The following is a 10,366-nucleotide window of genomic DNA, read 5'->3' as shown; positions in this document are numbered from 1 at the left end:
AAACAAAGGGTAGGTGTCCCACTAAGGTTCCATGTGGATCTTATGCTTTCATATTTTGATCGCCTAAGTTTGCTAGGAACACCTATAAGCGAAAGGATGGCACTCTCTATCTTGCTCAATTCACTGCACAGTGGGTTTGGTCGCTTCAAGCAACTATACCTAAGTGAACCAAGAGAAGAAACACTTGCAGAATTTGTTCACCTTGTCAGAAAGACTGAGATAATACTGGACTGTGAAGCCAAATATTTACTCAAGGCTAAAGGAGACCGTTCAAGAAAAGTGGAAAGTCCAAGGGCAATGCTAAATCAAAGCAGGACACGTCCACATCAAGCTGTCTTTATTGTGATGGAATAGGCCATTACAAAAGAGAGTGTCCAAAGCTAAAGGAAGATCAGAAGAACAGAACAGTCGTTCCATCTTCAGGTATTTTTGTTATAGACTGTACACTTGTTAATTCAACTTCTTGGGTATTAGATACAGGTTGTGGCTCACACTTATGTTCCAATTCACAGGGATTAAGAAGAAGTAGAAAGTTAAACAAGGGTGAAGTCGACCTACGAGTGGGAAATGGAGCACGGATTGCTGCATTAGCTGTAGGAACTTATTATTTGTCGTTGCCCTCTGGGCTAGTTTTGGAACTGGAAGAATGTTTCCATGTTCCAAGTCTTACTAAAAACATCATTTCTGTTTCTTGCTTAGATGCTAAGGGATTTTCCTTTTTAATAAAAGACAATAGTTGTTCGTTTTATTTTAAAGAGATGTTTTATGGATCTGCTAGATTAGTCAATGGAATTTATTTATTAGATCACGACAAACAAGTTTATAACATAGATACCAAAAAGGCCAAAAAGGATGATTCAGATCTCACCTATCTGTGGCATTGTCGATTAGGCCATATTAACTTGAAACGCATGGAAAGACTTCAAAAGGAAGGAATTCTAGAACCATTTGACTTAGAGGATTATGGTAAGTGCGAATCATGTTTACTTGGAAAAATGACCAAGCAACCTTTCTCTAAAGTTGGAGAAAGAGAAACTGAAATATTGGGTTTAATCCATACAGATGTATGTGGACCAATGAGTACAAATGCTAGGGGTGGTTTCAGCTACTTTATCACTTTCACTGATGACTTCAGTAGATATGGTTATGTCTACCTAATGAAGCATAAGTCTGAATCCTTTGACAAATTCAAGGAATTTCAGAGTGAAGTAGAGAATCAATTAGGCAAGAAGATTAAGGCACTGCGGTCTGATAGAGGCGGTGAATATCCGAGCTATGAATTTGATGACCATCTGAAAGAATGTGGAATGCTATCAGAATTGACTCCTCTTGGAACACCATAATGGAACGGTGTGTCGGAACGGAGGAACAGAACCTTGCTAGACATGGTTAGATCAATGATGGGTCAGGCCGAACTTCCAATAGAATTTTGGGGACATGCACTAAATACAGCTGCACTCACTATAAATAGAGCTCCGTCTAAAGCTGTTGAAAAGACTCCATATGAGTTATGGTTTGGAAAGCCTCCAAAAGTGTCTTTTCTTAAGATTTGGGGATGTGAAGTATACGTCAAACGATTAATTTCAGACAAACTTCATCCAAAATATGACAAATGTATCCTTGTGGGCTATCCAAAGGAAACAAAGGGGTATTACTTCTACAATACATTTGAGAACAAGGTGTTTGTTGCTCGAGATGGTATCTTTTTGGAAAAGGATCACATTTCCAAAATGACAAGTGGGAGAAAAGTAGACCTCGAAGAAATTCGAGTCGAACAACAAACTCTAGAGAATGCTCAAGATGACATTCAAGATGAAACTCAGAGATCTTTAGAAGTATCTGGTGAGAATCATGGTCAATCTAGAGATGTAACCCCACGTAGATCGCAGAGATATAGATCTCAACCGGAAAGGTACTTAGGTATTTTGACGAACGAGAGCTATGATGTTCTATTACTTGAAAGTGAAGAACCTGCGACTTACAAACAAGCTATGACGAGCCCTAGCTCCAAGCAATGGCATGAAGCCATGCAATCTGAATTAGACTCCATGTCTGGAAACCAAGTATGGGATTTGGTCGATTTGCCAGATGGCTACCAAGCCATTGGAAGCAAATGGGTTTTCAAACTGAAAAAGGACAAGGATGGGAAACTTGAAGTTTTCAAAGCTAGATTGGTTGCAAAAGGTTACAGGAAAGTCCACGGTATGGATTACGATGAAACCTTTTCACCAGTTGCAATGCTAAAGTCTATTCGGATAATGTTAGCAGTCGCTGCATATTACGATTACGAAATATGGCAAATGGATGTCAAAACCGCTTTCTTAAACGACGTTTTAACAGAAACTGTGTTTATGACACAGCCTGAGGGTTTTGAGGATCCAAAGAATGCTAAAAAGGTATGCAAGCTAAAGAAATCAATCTACGGATTGAAGCAAGCATCCAGGAGCTGGAATATACGTTTTGATGAAGCAGTCAGTGACTTTAGTTTCATGAAGAACGCAGACGAATCTTGTGTATACAAGAAGGTCAGTGGGAGCAAAATTGCTTTTCTAGTATTATATGTCGACGACATATTACTTATCGGAAATGACATTCCTATGTTGAACTCTGTCAAAATTTGGCTTGGGAAATGTTTTTCGATGAAGGATCTAGGAGAAGCACAGTACATATTGGGCATCAAGATTTACAGAGATAGATCTAAAAAGATGATTGGACTTAGTCAAAGCACTTATATCAATAAAGTACTTGATAGGTTCAAGATGGCAGACTCCAAGCGAGGCTACCTACCCATGTCTCATGGAATGACTCTAAGCAAGACTCAGTGCCCAAAAACACTTGATGAGCGTAGACGAATGAATGGGATTTCGTATGCATCATTGATTGGTTCAATAATGTATGCTATGATATGTACACGCCCGGATGTTGCATACGCACTCAGTGCTACGAGCAGATACCAGTCAGACCCAGGAGAGGCACATTGGACTGCTGCCAAGAATATTCTAAAGTACCTGAAAAGGCACAAAGATGACTTCCTGGTCTATGGTGCAGATGATGAATTAATTGTTAAAGGCTATACGGACGCAAGTTTCCAAACCGACAAAGATGATTTCAGATCACAATCTAGGTTTGTCTTCTGCCTCAACGGAGGTGCAGTAAGCTGGAAAAGTGCTAAGCAAAGCACCATTGCGGATTCTACAACTCAAGCGGAGTACATTGCTGCACATGAAGCAGCAAAGGAATCTATATGGCTAAGGAAGTTCATAGGTGAACTTGGTGTAGTCCCCTCCATCAAAGGACCAATAGCCCTGTATTGTGATAATAACGGAGCTATTGCACAGGCAAAGGAGCCTAGACACCACCAAAGAGTCAAGCATGTACTTCGTAGATTTCACCTTCTACGAGAGTTCGTTGAAAGAAAAGAAGTCGAGATAAGCAAGATTGGAACTGATGACAACATATCAGATCCATTGACTAAACCTCTGCCGCAGGCGAAGCACAACTCGCACACTGCAGCTATGGGAATCAAGCATATTGGAGAATGGCTTTGATGTCCTTGTTTGATGTTTTAAAGTTTTAAAGTTTAATACTTTGTAAAACATTATTGGTTAATAATTCACAATAAATGAATAGAATTCATTTTTCCATTTAATTTGTGGTTTATTAAATGATGGGTCCCTTCAATTTGACGAAATATTCAAGATAGACTGTCAGGACCAGTCCTGTGACTAAGAAATGTCTATCAAGTGAACTTGAATGTCAAAAGTTAAAAATGGTCCCTGGTCGGAGTTTTCTATAAAGATGGACGCATAGAAAACGTTAGAAGACTAGAATGCAAGATGACTAGTAGTTCTGTTTCTTGAACTATGTGGACATGGCAACGTCGTAATCATTTGCATAGATACTTACTTTGGGAAGACTAGTATCGGACAGACCTATGAAACTTTACTGTAAGAGATGAAAATCTGTCATAAGTAAATTTCATTAAAATTATTAGACACTAAATCCTCAATACCTGAGTGATTTGAGATTACTTGTTTGAGAACTAGTTACTTTGACGTTGACCAACCGTCGCACCTTAAAAGAAGGCTATAAAGGCAACGCTCAGGTAATCACCTATCAAACAAAGTCTAATCTCAAGATCGCAAGATTGGGATTGTCCTCCCATAAATCGGGATGAGATGCTTAAAAGTTGTACAAGGCCACTCGGAGAGCTAGAAACTGTAAAATGCATGGTCGTGCTCAGATGAATCATAGGTTATGATTATCTGTTTATTTGATCAGTTGAACTCTGAAACCGAGAAACACCTCTGGACATAAGGATGACAACTCTTACCTTATGTTCAAGAGCAAGCATCGAGCGACAAAGGAATTAGGAAATGCACACTTGTCCCTAAGGACAAGTGGGAGACTGAAGGAAATAATTCCCTTGGTCCAAGTATGCATATAATGTTAAAGTCTAATAAATGCGGTTCAGTATTAATTAACAAGTTAATAATTCAGTGAGATCAAGTGAGCTGAATGCCTAGCTAGAGGCCGCTTCAGTTCAAGTGGAATTAATGATATTAATCCACAGCTTACTCTTGACTGAACCCGTAGGGTCACACAAATAGTACGTAAACGGATCAAGTATTTAATGGAATTAAATACTCCATCTATGGATATTCGGAATCGACGGATCTTGGTTTCAGTGGGAGCTGAGATCGTCACAAGCAAGAAATGAATACTCCGGAAACGATGATATTGCCGGAAACGGAAATATGGATCGTATCGGAAATATAAATATTATCCAAGTCGTAGATGTTGTCGGAAACGGAAACATGGTATGTATCGGAAAATATTAATGGAAATATTGCCGGAATCGGAAATATTGCCGGAAACGGAAATATTGTCTGAATCAGAAATATTATCGAAATCGGAAAATAATTCCAGAAACGAAAATATTAAATATTTGTTCGAAACGGAAATTAATTCCGGAATCGGAAATGTTAAATATTGTTCGTATCGGAAATCGGGATGAGATGCTTAAAAGTTGTACAAGGCCACTCGGAGCGCTAGAAACTGTGAAATGCATGGCCGTGCTCGGATGAATCATAGGCTATGATTATCTGTTTATTTGATCAGTTGAACTCTGAAACCGAGGAACACCTCTGGACATAATAAGGATGAAAACTCTTACCTTATGTTCAAGAGCAAGCATCGAGCGACAAAGGAATTAGGAAATGCACACTTGTCCCTAAGGACAAGTGGGAGACTGAAGGAAATAATGCCCTTGGTCCAAGTATGCATTCTATGTTAAGTCTAATAAATGCGGTTCAGTATTAATTAACAAGTTAATAATTCAGTGAGATCAAGTGAGCTGAATGCCTAGCTAGAGGCCGCTTCAGTTCAAGTGGAACTAATGATATTAATCCACAGCTTACTCTTGACTGAACCCGTAGGGTCACACAAATAGTACGTAAACGGATCAAGTATTTAATGGCATTAAATATTCCATCTATGGATATTCGGAATCGACGGATCTTGGTTTCAGTGGGAGCTGAGATCGTCACAAGCAAGAAATGAATACTCCGGAAACGATGATATTGCCGGAAACGGAAATATGGATCGTATCGGAAATATAAATATTATCCAAGTCGTAGATGTTGCCGGAAACGGAAACATGGTACGTATCGGAAAATATTAATGGAAATATTGCCGGAATCGGAAATATTGCCGGAAACGGAAATATTGTCTGAATCGGAAATATTATCGGAATCGGAAAATAATTCCGGAAACGGAAATATTAAATATTTGTTCGAAACGGAAATTAATTCCGGAATCGGAAATGTTAAATATTGTTCGTATCGGAAATGAAATCCGGAATCGGGAAATTAATCGGAAGCGCGTCGTACGAATTAGCATCGGACGAGCTTGCTAGACTGTAACGCCCCGATCTCTAATTCACTTATTAAAGCATAATTAGCAGCGGAATTAACCTAATTTGGTCGGGACATTACCTGCCGTAATTCCCTCTTGGAAATTACAAGGCAACATCATACATAAGCCATAAAAACCTCCAAATTAATATATTAATCATTTATATTCCCAAAATACAAGTACATAAATTACTAAAAGTCTTTAATTAAATTAAACTATTTTAAACAACAAGCATTAACTAGGTGAATAATATAAAAGGGAAATTCCTCGCAACTACGCGTTTCCATCGATTCCCGCAGTACCTAAAACGGAAAACAAAACGGTGAGCCGAAGACTCAGTAACGACTACCCTAGAAACGTAAATTCATTTCAACTCATTTTATTTAATAACACAGGGAGAATAGAATAAGTAAAACATTTAATAAAACATCATATTTAATTCATTCATAAACTTTGCAATTTAACATGCTAGTTGTCGGCAAGTACGAACCGTGAAGGAATTCTCCACTGGGCCTGGGCCCATAAGAGCCTGGGCTCATCATCGTAACATGGGCCTGGGCCCTGAGCCTGGGCTCATAACCCATGGGAGCCTGGGCTCGTGATCCATGGGTGGACAAGTGTCCGTGGTGCATGCATGACCGGTAGATAGGAAGATGGTAGTTTATATACCGCCAGACAAACCAGGTCTTTCACTTTCATTTTATCATGTTTTATGTATTTTTACTAAGCCTTGGCTTGTATTTCAGTTCGAAATAACATAACTCTTTTAGCTCATAAAACATCATTTTGATCCTGGGATCAATAAAATATCAATTCTTTCATAGCATTGCATAATCATTTTATGAGAAAACTCAATCAAATCATATTATAGGAAATAATTCAATCAAATCATATTTCATCCCACAATCCATAAAACACATCAAAAGATTTAATTCGTAAAAATTCAATCATAACGTCATAATTTCACAAATCATATTTATAAGGGGATTGCGGGTACTAGCAATAGTCGTTACCTCAACCGTAGTTTTATACTTCCCGTCTGATGGATCGTTCTTCCTGAGCTCCAAGTTCGATTTCTTTTAGAATATTAAATTACAGAATTAGTACTACAACGATGAATAATCTAAAATCAATATATTAAAAATAACTAATGTTATAAGTAATGAAATTATAATTAACGAATTTTAATAAAAAGTATAATTTCGAATTTTAATGAAAACATTATTATTAAACGAAATTCTAATCAAAATATATTTATATATTTCATAAGTCGATTTACATCAAAATATTATATAAATTCGGTTTTTGATAAATCAAGCTAGTAATTTATTTTTATTAAAATCGATAATAAAACCTGAAAATATTAAACAATTTATTAGTTAGTAATTATATCATAAAAGTTTATTAAAACATTAATAGATTACAAAATCAGAAATAGAAAATTAGTTCTTACCAAAAGCCCACTTTAGAAGGGCCCAATTAGTGGTGGGTTTTGAGAAGAGTAAAACCAAGAACCAAATATTGGTTTTGGTTTTCTGGAAAGAAACGCACGAACAAAGGGGGGGGGTACAAAGCAGAGGAGCAACGAAGGGCGGAAGGGGAGGAGGAGAGGAGAGGAGGGAGGGAGGCCGATGGCTGGGAGGTGCAGCGCCGGAGCTGCGGCGCTGATGGTGGTTGTCCTGCGGCGGAGAAACAGTAGGGGAGGGGAGGAGGAGTTCGCGCAAAACAGAGGAAATACAGGGGAGATCGAGGGTGGGGTGTCTTTTTGTTTTTCGGTTGGTGCTGGGCGGTGGGGGAGGCGGTTCGACGGAGGTGGCTTGGCGGTGAGGGAGGTTGGAAATGGTGGACGGAGTGAGATGGCTGTGGTGTTGGTGGTGCGACAGGGGAAGGGGAGATGGAGCAGGGGAGATGCGACGAAGGAGGGGGAGGGCAGGGGGAAGTACGGTGGGGTACGGTGGTGGTCGGGTGGTTGTTCCGGTGTTAATGGTAGTGGATGGTGGTGGGGGATGTCACGGTGGTAGTCGGTGGTTATGGTGGTTGTGGTTGGTTCAAATCAGAGAAACGAAAAGGGGGGAGAAACTTGGTTTTTGGTTTGATTTTTGATTCAGAAATTTGGTTTGTTTGTGCAATGGTGGTGATTGTTTTCAGTTTTGCTAACTGTTTTTGGTTGGAAAAATTGAGACAAAATTTGTCTTGTTTATAGTGTCAAGTCCTTGGAGAGCAAGGCATGAACATGGACTGCTTTTAGGGAAGAGAGGGAGGAAGGAGTTACGTGAGGGACAAAGGAAGAGGAAGCAAGATGCCAATTTTGCTCTTAGGGGCATTTTGGTAATTTCATTTAGTTAGGCAAAATTCAGAAAATCAATTTCTGTTTTTAGAAAATTAATTAGAATAGAAATGTTTAATTAAAACTAAGTCTCAAAATAATCTTTTATAAAAGTGTCGTTAACGAAAAATAAATTTAGTTTTCGAATAAAATAAGAACGTTATTAAATTATCAAAAATCCGAAAATAATTAAGATTTAAAAAGATCGTTTAAGCACGTAAATATAAAAATTAAATTATATAATCTGAAAAAAATAAATAAATCGTGTAGCAATTATTAAAAATTCAAGCGAAATAAAGCTTCGTTAATTAAAACAAAGTTCAAATTTAGGATTTAAAACGATTTTAAGCTAAATAAAAATAATTAAGCATAATTAATCGAGTTTTAAAAATTCGGGGTATTACATAGACGAAGGCCCAGTACGAAGCCAGGCCCACGTCCAGCAAGAGAAACGCGCGCCACAACGCACCAGCCAAGGCTGCGCCAGGCCCACCGCAAGGCAGGCCCAGCGCGCGCCAAGGCTGCGGCAGCGTGTGGGCTTCGTGGCAGTGGGCTGCGGTTGCTCGTGAGCTGCGCGCGCGCGCATGGCGCCCCTCGTGGGCTGTTGTGCGTGCGTGTGTGTTTGTGTTCACATACGAAACCTAAAGCGTATAGGATTTGTTTAAATGATTAAATTCCTAATCCTAAAAGATAAATTAATTAAATAAGAGTTCTATTAGGATTCTAATTTAATTAATTCGTATCCTAGTAGGATTCCAATTCTCTTTCCATACCCCTATAAATATGTGGCCTGGGTTCAAAATTTATAACGAGTTTTGAAGTATTCAAAGTGATTTTTGAGAGCAAAAATTCAGTCACATTCTTGCCCATAATTACCGAAAATTATAGTACCTTAAGGGCGATTCTAGTTGGTCAATCTTAAGGCGGATCCGGACGTGCTTGGACTATCTACGGAGGGACGACACATGGAGTCCTAAAGACTTGTTCTTGTTCGGTTCGGGCGCAGCTAGGTAAGGCACGCTACACAGTGTATGCACCTAAATTATGCTATATGATTATGTGTAAATAATATGTTTCCTGGCTTTATGGTTTTTCCGCATGATTTTGTAGACACCTACTTTTGTCCCCATTCCCGAAAGGGAAAGGTTCAATGATGAAAACGTAAATCTCCACTTGACAACGCATCTCCTATAAAATAACGAATCTCAATTCCCCTTTTCATTTCACTCAAAACCTGCTATTTATAGAAACCTGCTATTTATGGAAACCTGCTAAAAATAGTAACTGCCGTAATGGGTAGTTGTTAAAAGTGGCAAGTCATAAAAGATAGAAACCTGTCAGAATTAGGTGTTGCACTCCAACATAAATCCTAAATGAGATAGAAATTATGAGAGAATCTTATTCCTAATATGATTCGAAAATAAGAGTCACGTATTAATTAAAATCCTAACGAGCCTAGAGTTCGTAACGGGCCCAGACGCATCCCGTCATAAAATTGATACGCACTAAAAGACTCGATTAAGTCTCATACACTCCGGATTCTAAGAGTCCGAATCTGACAAAGAAAGGGCCCAAACATCAACTTCTAACGCCCAGCCCTGGGCACTGAAATTGCATGGATCCTATTTTCAACGCACAGAGCTGGGCGCCGAAATCTTTGACGCCCAGCCTTGGGCGCTGAAAATACCTGGGACGTGTTTTTTCCTAATTCCTCGAGGATTAGAGTTCTACAATTCTATCTTTCCACGAACTCTTTTCTATAAATAGGGCTTTAAGTTCGACGTGAAAAACACACAACACACAATTCATATTCTGAGTATTGACTCCAACCCCTAGCCTAAGCCTCACGCTGTGAAATTGTTCACGCGTTCTGTCGCAATCGATCCATAAATCGAACAGAACGTATCCTGTCCCATAATTTGAGATTCGTTAAATAAAAAGGAGAAATAGCAAAGTCAAAGTGGTTAGTTTTCTAAGAACCGTGACGCACCTCTCAAGGGTGCGTCGTAATGTGTCCCTTTTCTATGATTTAATTGCTTTCCTCGCCCTTTTTATGAACTGTTAAACTAACTAAATCTGATTGTTCTACCACGCCTAACAAATATAATATTTTTTGGGAAATTG

Source organism: Spinacia oleracea, chromosome 4, assembly GCF_020520425.1.
Source record: "Spinacia oleracea cultivar Varoflay chromosome 4, BTI_SOV_V1, whole genome shotgun sequence".
Lineage (NCBI taxonomy): Eukaryota > Viridiplantae > Streptophyta > Magnoliopsida > Caryophyllales > Amaranthaceae > Spinacia > Spinacia oleracea.
This window is presented reverse-complemented; position numbering follows the sequence as displayed.